Genomic DNA, 11,727 nt, shown 5'->3' with positions numbered 1-11,727 from the left:
TGAAATAAGTAAGTCAGAAAAAGATAAATATCACATGGTCTCACTCATTTGCGGATTATAATTAACAACATAAACTAATGAACAAAAACAGATCCAGAGACAGAGAAACATCGATTAGATGCTCAAACCTTAGAGGGAAGGTAGGGGAGGGTAGGGGTAAGGGGGAGAGATCAACTAAAAATCTTGAATGCATGCATATAAGCTTATCCAATGGACAGAAACAGCAGGGGTGTGAGGGCATGTACGGGAGTGGGGTGGGGGGCAAGGAGGGATATGGACACATATGTAATACCTTAATCAATAAACAAAATAAATTAAAAATAATATAATAAAAATACATATATAAGAAAAAGCTCCACATTCTAGGCAGCCATTGCCTCCTCACAGTTCACCCAGATTTTGTTCTGATTGGTTGGTTTCTATGCCAGTCAGCGTCTCGGGGCCTATCTCCGGGCCTGATCAGCGAGGCGGGGCTGATCCTCAGTCCCCAAGGAGGCCTGCAGAAAAAGAGAGGCATGGCTGCTGACGAAGCCCAGAGAGGAAAAGAGAGGCAATGGCTGATCAACAGCTTCCATGGAGACTGAGGATCAGACACTTCCTCTCTCTCTGGGCCTCTCTCTGGGCCTGATCTGCAGTCCCCTCGGCAGTCAGTGCTGGGTCACCACAGCAACCCAGGACTGACTGCAATACTGACTTCTGGTGTTTGGTTGAGCCTTTGGTTGGTCATTATGGGCCCTGGGTTTTTGTACATTAGGATAGCCTCACTTGACCTGCTCTATTTGAATAAATTGCTCTGTTAGTTGATTCAGTAATTCTGGTAATGATCTCATATGTACTTGTTCCATATCAAGTGAATTTATCTCTTCAGTTTCCATAGTCTGTCCTGGAGAGTCTTATCCTAATGTTTCATGCTTATTCAATGGTGAAAAAAAGTTGAAGACAGGAGAAATATGGACCCAACAATGTAGTTCTTAGGGGACTTCTAGAGGAAATATTATCTTCTAATTTTCCATTTTGTTTTATGTGTTTATATGTCATTTAATAACTACTAGCTTTGGAGATATTTGTTAGGCTTTTCTCCTGTTCTTGGTGTTGATGTGATCAATTTATTATCCATATCACATCCAATTCTACTTTGTTTTGATAGCTTTTATTTCCTTTGAATGTTCTCCCTTTAAGGATTTTATACATTTAAGTCAATAAGCTAGTTTCATTCTTTAGTAGATTTTCTCTTCCCAAAAGCTATCACTAAACAATATTTCCTCTTTGCTCTAGCAGGACATTGTGCTTGAATTTGATTGATTAAGAAGCTTACTTTGTTCTCAGCGTCATCTGTTATGGGTGCCTCATGTAAAACTGTGATTATGCAAAAGTATTCTAAGGTTCTGGCAATGGTCTTCACTGCTCAATGGAGGTGGTTTTTCCTGCTTAGCCCATAGCAACAACAGAACCACCTTTTTCAGCCAGTCACAATTTCTCACCTACTGACTGTTCTACTATACAAATAGCCTCACATGAAGTCAGGCAGTTTCTTTTCACCACTTTCCCCCAAGTCTATGGGCATATATTGTAAAGCTGCCAAGTTCATGTGCTGCCCTGACATCTTTGAGCCTCATATGGCCTCAAAAGCTTAGTTATGAGTTCCTCTGCTCTTGCCTAATGTGCCTCCCAGCCAGGGGGAAAGCCTACCCAACCAGGCACTTTCCTTAAGAACCAGAACAACTGACTCCACCCAGGCCCCAGACTAATGGGTTGCATTTCCTTGCCAGGCTGCAAAATTATTCAAACAAACCAATCTCCTCACATAGGAATTAAGGGTTACCTCAACCTATTGTTACTACAAAGGCTGCCTCCCACAGCCCTTGCTTATTTACTATTTTCCCAAGTACAACCCTCATGTGGCCTTGCATGTACTGCCATGCCCTATGTGAGGTCTTTAGTTAATAAACGTCAGTGTTATTTCACTTGTTTGGTGTCAGCTGTTGTGTTTGACTATCATATACTACATAGGGTGGAGAATCTCTTTTCTCATCAATTTGGAATAGGAATAAATAAAAACCAGGTCATATTTTCCTGTTTCTTTGCATGTCTCATATTATTTTTGTGTGGAAAACTACACGTTTTAGATAATATATTGTAGCAAATCTGGGTGCTGGTCCCCTGCATCATGCTTGTTATTATTATTTGCTTTTTCCTTTGTTTAGTGACTGGTTGGGTTATTTTGATGAAGTCTATTCCCCCTCTCCCAAAGCATGAAATTTCTGATATTCCTTCTCAGGGAACCAACCACAAGTTTGGTAATGCCTACAGTTGCCCTAGCATGACAGCATTTTTAGTAAGGTTGCCTTTGATTGTCATTTTCTTTGAACACATTTGTTAATTAGTCTTCACTAATTGTTAGCTAGGACATAAATTCCTCAACCGACTGGTCCAATTAAATTTGGACTTCTTGGTTATATTTATTCCTAAGTATTTTATTTTTGAAGCAATTTTAAATGGGATTGTTTCCTTAGTTTCCCTTTCTGACAGTTCATTATTGTGTAAAAAATGCAATTGATTTCTGTATATTTCGTATCCTGCTACCTTACTGAATTATTTTACACACCCTAGTAGGTTCTTTGTGTGGAATCTTAAGGGTTGTCTACATATAGTATCATGTCATCTGCAAATAAAGGCAGTTTTACTTTTTCCTTTCCAATTTAGATGCCTTTTATGTTTTCTTCTTGTCTGATTTCTATAGCTAAGACTTCCAGTACTATGTTTAATAAGAGTGGTGAAAGTGGACAACCCTGTCTTGTTCCTGTTCTTAGGGGAAATGGTTTTAGTTTTTTACCCTTGAGAATGATGTTGGCTATAGCTTTATCATATATGGCCTTTATTAAATTGAGGTATGTCCCCTTTATTCCCACTTTGCTGAGAGTTTTTATCATAATGGGTGCTGGATTTTATCAAATTTTTTATATATGATCATGTGATTTTTATCCTTCATTTTATGTGTTGTATCACATTAATTGATTTGCGGATATTGTAACAACCTTGCATCCCTGGAATAAATCCCACTTGATCATTACTTTTTAGAGGGTGAAAGGCTTCTACTTCTTCATATTATGTTGTAAATTGATTAACTTCTCATGGGAAGAGTACAGAATTCTCTGTTTAATTGCCTGCTTCTTCTCCTGGGAAACATCTCTGAACTATGGGAATGGGAACAATGGTGAACTTTTCACAGAGTGATAATTTTGCCTTAGGAACTTGACATTCAATGAGAGGGGACAGTAGTTTCAGGTCTTCTTGGCTTGACTGTACCAGTGTGGAACTTTTTACCAAATTTTGACCCCAATATTTTTAGCTGTGCTGCATCCAAGGTAGTCTCATGAGTGGGGATGACATGGAAGATGAGAGCCCCACCTCTGGAGTGTAACCACCTTCAGCTTAACTTCAGCAAAAGGTAACTGGAGGAATATGAGAAATGCTGACAAGCTTTCCCTTCTAAAAAATCACTCTGGAAACTGGGAGAAAAAGGAGCCCTGTTTTCATGGCTGCATTAGTCTGGAGTGGAGTTTCACTCTTGCTGACATAGGAGCAAGGAGGGAGGATACAGATCTTAGTTCAAATGCCACAGATTCCCACTATCCTTACCTAATGTTAGTAGATTTTCTTGAATAAGTGTTTCTTCACACGCTCTATGTCCTTACAACAATTTCCAGATAAATTAAATGGTTGGGTTTTTTTAAAAAAAATATTTTTTGCCAGTTTTACCGAGGAGCAGATCCGCAGATCACCTCATGCTATCATGCCAGAGTGGAACATCTAATAATTTTATTAGTCAATTATTTAAAAGCCCATTGTATTTTTTAAAAATGCCAGAAGCATATGAATAAAAAGGGGTATGAAATGGCCACTGAATGTCATGTTTATTAGCACACTATTAGGTCTCCTTTACCATGAACAGCTTGTCATTATCTGGATGTAAATGTCCTAATTATACATGATGTAGAGGATCTTGGACTCAAGAACTACTGTTATGTGGCCATAATCTGTCACTGATATAGGAATAGCATTCCATAGATAGAATATGTTTCAATATCTGTTAGACACCCGAGGTAGCAACAAAATGGACCTATGTAGTTCATTTGTTTGCAATGGGCAGAGGTCATTCCTTGAGCTATATATTTAAAGTATTTGTAATACTCTGGTAGTGGGACAAGTGGACAACCATGAGCCCATATGGTTTTTCTGCCTAGTCATGTGGTTACCCTAAGCAGCATAAAACACCAGAGAGAGAGCCTGAGGGCTCATGGGGGGAAGAATTAAACCACAAATTAAAAAAGAATCAGCTGGAGTGTCAACCTGTGAACCAGGAGGTCACTATTCAATTCCCGGTCAGGGCACATACCAAGTTTGTAGACTGGATCCCCAGTGGGAGGGTGTGCAGGAGACAGCCAATCAATAATTCTCTCTCATCTTGACATTTCTATCTCTCTCTCCTCCCTTCCTCTCTGAAATCAATAAAAATACATTAAAAATAAAAAAAGAATAACGTAACAATTATAAAATTTGCAAGGTTCAAGACAAGACTTCAATTGGGAGCCTACATGCCATATTACTAATTATTTGAAATGTTTAAGTCAACCAATAAACTGTTAAAATATGTTACATTTCTTTTCATGACAAATGTATCTTTAAGTGACCTAATAGGTCAGGTGTAAGTTAAAATCCCTAGACTGCTCTACCTTTTGTGTCTTCAGTGTGAGAAGAACTATCACCACTCCTCCCAGCTCATGGCCCCAGACTAGGCCTTAGGTACTGGCCATTTATCCTCTTCTTCCCACCCTGAGTTCTGTCCTTCACCTTTGGAGGCTCATATGTGTGCATGTGGATACTCCAACCCATCATAACCTGTTCCTCAGGTATAGCCACCCCATAACCACCAGCAGAGTAAAAACACACCCTATGGAGATCATGCTGGTGATGGAAGTTTATTTGGGGGTATTTGGATAAACAGTTCAGGCATCCCAGGATCTCAAGGATGATCTGGAGGGGGCTAGGACTCTGAGTGTGCACATATCCCTCTGGCCCCACAGACTGGGCTCTTGACCGTGTGGAAAGGGCATAACATAAAAGAAGCCAAAGACTGTCTCCAAGCATGGAGTTCAGGATAAGAGCCTCTGTTGATAGGGTGGGAGAGAAATGCTATATTTAACAATTGGTACAGCATAAAACAGTAACCAATCAGAAAATAATTGAGGGCCTTCAAATGGCACTACACCAATATCTGTCTACTTACCTTGCCCTTCTATTTGAAAAATGGTAACAAAGGTCCCTCTACCTTCTGTCTCACCATGCAGTTGTAGACATTAAGGACTACTACATGATAACATTTTAAAATGCTAACACTGGTTAGAAAAAAGGGTTGTGGATGCATTGTATTTACTTCACTTAAATATATATTAATTGAGCACCTATAAAGGGGGGAACAGAGTAGTGCTTGATGCTTTTGGAAATAAAACCTTTTAAGGTTGTAATTATTCATAATATCACAATCTATAGAGTGCCCAAATTGGTGAAGATACACATGTATAAATAATTGTAATATTAGTTAGCAAATGAAATGTGCTACCAGAGAACATGAAAGAAAGAGGTGTTAATATGAGCTAGAGAATACCTAGGCAGCCTTACCTTATGTAGAAATAGTCTTCTACTGTGAAATCCCTGGTCTTTACTGTTCTATGATCTTCTACTCTGGTAAACTATGACTTCATTTTCCTTAAATAGATTCCAGGTATTAGACCCATTTTCTCTCTTCCCTCTCTTTGTTGTCATTTTATTTTTTTATATTTCTTTTTTTCTCTTTCATTTTACAATTTTTTATTGTTTAAAGTATTACAAATTGTAGTACATATGTCTCCTTTTTTTCCCATTGACCTTCCTCCAGCCTCCACTACCCACTGGCCCATGCCCTCAACGCCCTCCCCCCAGTGTCTTGTGTCCATTCGTTATGCTAATATGTATGCATACAAGTCCTTCTGTTGATCTCTTACCACCACCCCCCAACACTCCCTAGCCTTCCCGCTGTAATTTGATAGTCTGTTTGATACTTATCTGCCTCTGTATCTATCATTTTGTTCATCAGGTTATAATGTTATTTATTATCCATAAATGACTGAGATCATGTGGTATTTTTCTTTCACTGCCTGGCTTATTTCACTTAGCATAATGCTCTACAGTTCCATCCATGCTGCTGCAAATGGCAAGAATTCCTTCTTTTATATAGCAGCATAGTATTCCATTGTGTAGATGTACCATAGATTTCTAATCCACTCATCTGCTGATGGGCATTTAGGCTGTTTCCAAATCTTAGCTATGGTGAATTGTACTGCTATGAACATATGAGTGCATATATCCTTTCTGATTGGTGTTTCTGTTTTCTTGGGATATATTCCTAGAAGTGGAATTACTGGGTCAATTGGAAGTTCTATGTTTAAATTTTTGAGGAAATGCCATACTGTTTTCCACAATGACTGCACCAGTCTGCATTCCCACCAGCAGTGAAGGAGGGTTCCTTTTTCTCCGCATCCTCTCCAGTACGTGTCATTTGTTGATTTGTTGATGATAGCCATTCTGACAGGTGTGAGGTGGCACCTCATTGTTGTTTTGATTTGCATCTCTCGTATGATTAGTGACGTTGAACATGTTTTCATGTGTCTCTTGGCTTTCTGAATGTCCTCTTTCGAAAAGTGTCTATTTAGGTCCTTAGCCCATTTTTTTGATTGGGTTGTTTATCTTTCTTTTGTTAAGTTGTATGAGTTCCCTGTAAATTTTGGAGATTAAACCCTTATCAGAGATAACATTGGTAAATAAGTTCTCCCATGCAGTGGGCTATCTTGTTTTTTTTATTTTTATGGTTTCTCTTGCTGTGCAGAAGCTTTTTATTTTGATGTAGTCCCATTTGTTTATTTTCTCCTTAGTCTCTCTTGCCCTAGGATTTTTGTGTGTAAAGATATTGCTACAACATATATCTGTAATTTTGCTGCCTATGTGGTCTTGTAGGATTTTTATGGTTTCCCATCTTATTTTCAAGTCCTTTAGCCATTTTGAGTTTGTTTTTGTGTATGGTGTAAGTTGGTGATCTAGTTTCATTTTTGCATGTATCTGACCAGATTTCCCAGCACCATTTATTAAATAGGCTGTTTTGACTTCATTGTATGCTCTTGCCTCCTTTGTCAAATATTAATTGAGTGTAATGGCTTGGGTCCATTCCTGGGTTCTCTATTCTGTTCTATTGATCTATAAATCTGTTCTTATGCCAGTACCAGACAGTTTTGAGAACCGTGGCTTGGTAATATAGTTTGATGTCTGGTATTGTGATCCCTCCTACTTTGTTCTTCTTTCTCAGGATTTCTGTGGCTATGTAGGGTCTTTTTTGTTCCAGATGAATTTTTGGAGAGTTTGTTCTAGATCTTTGAAATATGCCATTGGTATTTTAATAGGTATTGCATTGAATCTATAGATTGCTTCAGGTAGTATGGGCATTGTAATTATGTTGATTCTGCCAATCCATGAACATGTTATGTTCTTCCATTTGTTTATGTCTTCCTCTATCTCTTTTTTCAATGTCCTGTAGTTTTTCTAGTACAGGTCTTTTATGTCCTTGGTTAAGTGTATTCCTAAGTATCTTAATTTTTTTGTGTGCAATGGTAAATAGAATTGTTTTTTTCACTTCTCTTTCTGTGAGTTCATTATTGGTGTATAAAAAGGCCATAGATTTCTGCGCATTAATTTTGTGTCTTGCTACATTGCCAAATTCATTTATTAGGTCTAGTAGTTTTTTTATGGAGTCTTTGGGATTTTCTATGTATAATATCATGTCATCTGTGAATAAGGACAGTTTTACTTCTTCCTTTCCAATTTGTATGCCTTTTATTTCTTCTTCTTGTCTGATCACTTTTGCTAGTACTTCTAATACTATGTCAAACAGGTGTGGTGAAAGTGGGCATCCTTTTCTTGTTCCTGTTCTTTGAGGAAATGAGTTTAGTTTTTGCCCATTGAGTATGATGTTGGCTATGGGTTTGTCATATAGGGCTTTTGTTATGTTGAGGTATGATCCCTCTATGGCCACATTACTGAGAGTTTTTATCAAGAAAGCGTGTTGGATTTTGTCAAATGCTTTTTCTACATCAATTGATTTGATTATTTGATTTTTGTCTCTCAGTTTGTTTATGTGATGTATCACATTTATTGATTTGGGGATATTGTACCATCCTTGCATCTCCGGTATAAATCCCACTTGGTCATGGTGTATGATCTTTCTAATGTATTGCTGAATCTGATTTCCTAGAATTTTGTTGAGGATTTTAGCATCTTTGTTCATCAAGGATATTGGCCTGTAGTTCTCTTTTATTATGGTGTCTTTATCTGGTTTTGGTATTAGGGTAATGCTGGCTTCATAGAAAGAGCTTGGAAGTGTGGCTTCCTATTGTATTTTTTGAAATAGTCTGAGGAGGATAGGTTTCAGTTCTTTTAATGCTCATAGAACTCCCCTGTAAAGCCGTCTGGACCAGGGCTTTTGTTTGCTGGAAGGTTTTTGATCGCTGTTTCAATTTTTTCAGTCATTATCAGGCTAGTCAGGTTTTTTGATTCTTCTTGGTTGAGTTTTGGGAGCTTGTATTTTTCTAGGAATATGTCCATTTCATCTAGTTTGTCCATTTTGTTGGAATAGAGTTGTTCATAGTATTTTTTCATAATCGCTTGTATTTCTGTAGGATTGGTTGTTATTTCACCTCTTTCATTTCTGATTGTGTTTATTTGGGTCCTCTCTCTTTGCTTCTTGGTGAGCCTGACTAGAGGTTCATCAATCTTGTTTATCCTTTCAAAGAACCAGCTCTTGGTTTTGTTGAATTTATGTATTGTTATTTTTGTCTCTATTTCATTTATCTCTGCTCTCATCTTTATTATTTCCTTCCTTCTGCGTACACTGGGCTTTTCTTGTTGCTCTCTTTGTAACTCTTTGAGTTGTAGGGTTAGGTAATTTATTATCATTGTTTCTTGTTTTTGCTGTAGGCTTGTAGAACTATGAACTTCCCTCTGAAGACTGCTTTCACTGTGTCCCATAGATTTTGGATTGTTGTGTTTTCATTGTCATTTGTTGCCATGATGGTTTTTTTTTTATTTCTTCTTTGATCTCTCTGGTAACCCAGTCATTGTTTAATAGCATGCGATTTAGTCTCCATGTGTTTGATGTTTTTGGATTGTTTTTATTGTAGTTGATTTCCAGTTTTATGCCATTGTGATTTGAGAAGATGTGCCTGTGACCCAATACATGGTCTATCTTTGAAAATGACCCATGTGCTCTTAAAAAGAATGTATATCCTGTGGCTTTGGGGTGAAATGTTCTGAAGATGTCAACTAATTCCATCTGGTCTAGTGAGTCATTTAGGATTAATGTTTCTTTGCTGATTTTTTGTTTAGAGGATTTGTCCAATGGTGATAGTGAGGTATTAAAGTCTCCTACTATGATTGTATTACTGTCAATCTCTCCCTGTATATCCTCCAGGATTTTTTTATGTATTGGGTGCTCCTGTATTGGGTGTGTATATGCTTACCAGAGTTATTTCTTCTTGTTGGATTGCTGCCTTTAGTATTATTAAGTGGCCTTCCTTATCTTTTTTTAAAAAAAATATATTTTATTGATATTTTTAAAGAGAGGAAGGGAGAAAGAGTTAGAAACATCAGTGAGAGAGAAACATTGCTCAGCTGCCTCCTACACACCTCCTACTGGGTATGTGCCTGCAACCAAGGTACATGCCCTTGACCGGAATCAAATCTGGGACCCTTCAGTCCGCAGGCTGATGCTCTATCCACTGAGCCAAACTGATTAGGGCGGCCTTCCTTATCTCTTGTTATGTCCTTCACTTTGAGATCTAATTTGTCAGATATAAGTATTGCTACCCCAGATTTTTTTTTTTCATTTCCATTCACCTGAAAAACCTTTTTCCATCCCTTCACCCTCAGACTGTGTGCATCTTTTTTTCTGAGTTGGGTTTCTTGTAGACAGCAGATATATGGGTCGTGTTTTCTTATCCAATCCATTACCCTATGTGTTTTGATTGGGACATTTAATCCATTTACATTTAAAGTTATTATTGATAGGTACTTATTTGTTGCCATTTTTATTCTTTACCCCTGTGTACCTTCTTCGCTTCCTATTTCTTTTTTTTACAGCAGACCCTTTAGCATTTCTTGCATTGCTGATTTGGTGGTAATAAATTCCCTTAGTCCTTTTTTGAAGCTCCTGATTTCACCTTCAATTTTTATTGATAGCCTTGCTGGGTCCAGTATTCTTGGATTCACACCCTTCCTTTGAATGACTTTATATATTTCATTCAATTCCCTTCTGGCCTGATGAGTTTCTGTTGAGAAATCAGTCGCTAGTCTGATGGGGGTTCCTTTTTATGTAACTTTCTGTCTCTCTCTGGCCGCTTTTAAGATTCTTACTTTGTCATTGGTGTTTGCCAATTTAATTATAATGTGCTTTGGTGTCGGTCTTTTCGGTTCATTTTGCTTGGGACTCTGTGAGCTTCTTTGATTTGTGTGGGTTTTTCTTCCCTATGTCAGGGAAGTTTTCTGTCATTATTTCTTCAAACTGGTTTTCTATTCCTTGCTCAGTTTTCTCTCCTTCTGGCACCCCTATGATGCAGATGTTGTTTTGTTTCGTGTTGTCCCAAAGTTTCCTTAGTCTCTACTCCTGCTTTTTATTTTTATTTTTTCTAGAAGCTGCTCTACTTGGGTATTTTTTTCCACCTTTTCTTCTAGCTCACTGATGTGGTCCTCTGCTTCTTCTAGTCTACTCTTGATTCTTTCTATTGAGTTCTTTACAGCAGTGATGTTATTTTTCATTTCTCCTTGGTTCTTCTTCATTTCCTCTTGGTTCTTACTCATATTGTCAAATTTGTCTTCCATTCTTTTCAGCCACGTTATGACCATTTCTCTGAATTCTTTCTCTGACAGGTTGATGCCTCCATTTTGTTTACTTCCTTTTCTCATGATGCCTGCTTTTCTTTCATATGTGGGCTGTTTCTTTGTCTGCCCATGGTCTCTCTTCTCCGGATGTCTGGTTATGTAGTTCTCTCTCTCCTGCGTTGATTTAAAGGCGCAAAATACAACACAACCAGGTACAATGCACAAGGCACTGAACAGAAATGTATTGTTGTGTTCATTCATATTAATGACCCCAAATAATGGTGACCACCAGAGAAAGGCAAATTAGGGGATAGGAGAGAAAAAAGAAAAGAGAGAAAAAAAGGAGTGCCAAAATGAAATTGGGAAAAGGAAAAAAAAAGTAACAGAGAAAAGAAAGAGAATAAGAAAGAAAAGGGGAACAAGCTATATATATATATGGTGAGAAAACTCCAATAGAACAGCCACTAATTCCAGCAAATGCCAGCAACAAGTACCTGGAGATTAATACAAACTACAAACAACAAGTAATATCAAGCGAGGTGAGGGAATACAGAAGCAAAAAAAAACCCAACACAAACAAACAAAAACAAAGCAAACAAAAAAAATAAGCAAAACAATCTCACAAAAAAGCATAAGAATTGATATAACCAGCATTCAAGCAAACAACAACAAAAGGACAGAGAGAAAAACAATTTTTTGGATAGTTAAGACAGAGAAGAGAGAGGTGTGTATGGACCTGAAACAGGGGATTGGAAATTAGATATATAA

This window comes from Cnephaeus nilssonii, assembly GCF_951640355.1.
Source record: "Cnephaeus nilssonii genome assembly, chromosome: X".
NCBI lineage: Eukaryota > Metazoa > Chordata > Mammalia > Chiroptera > Vespertilionidae > Cnephaeus > Cnephaeus nilssonii.
The sequence above is the reverse complement of the archived record's forward strand: the minus strand, read 5'-3'. Positions refer to the sequence as shown.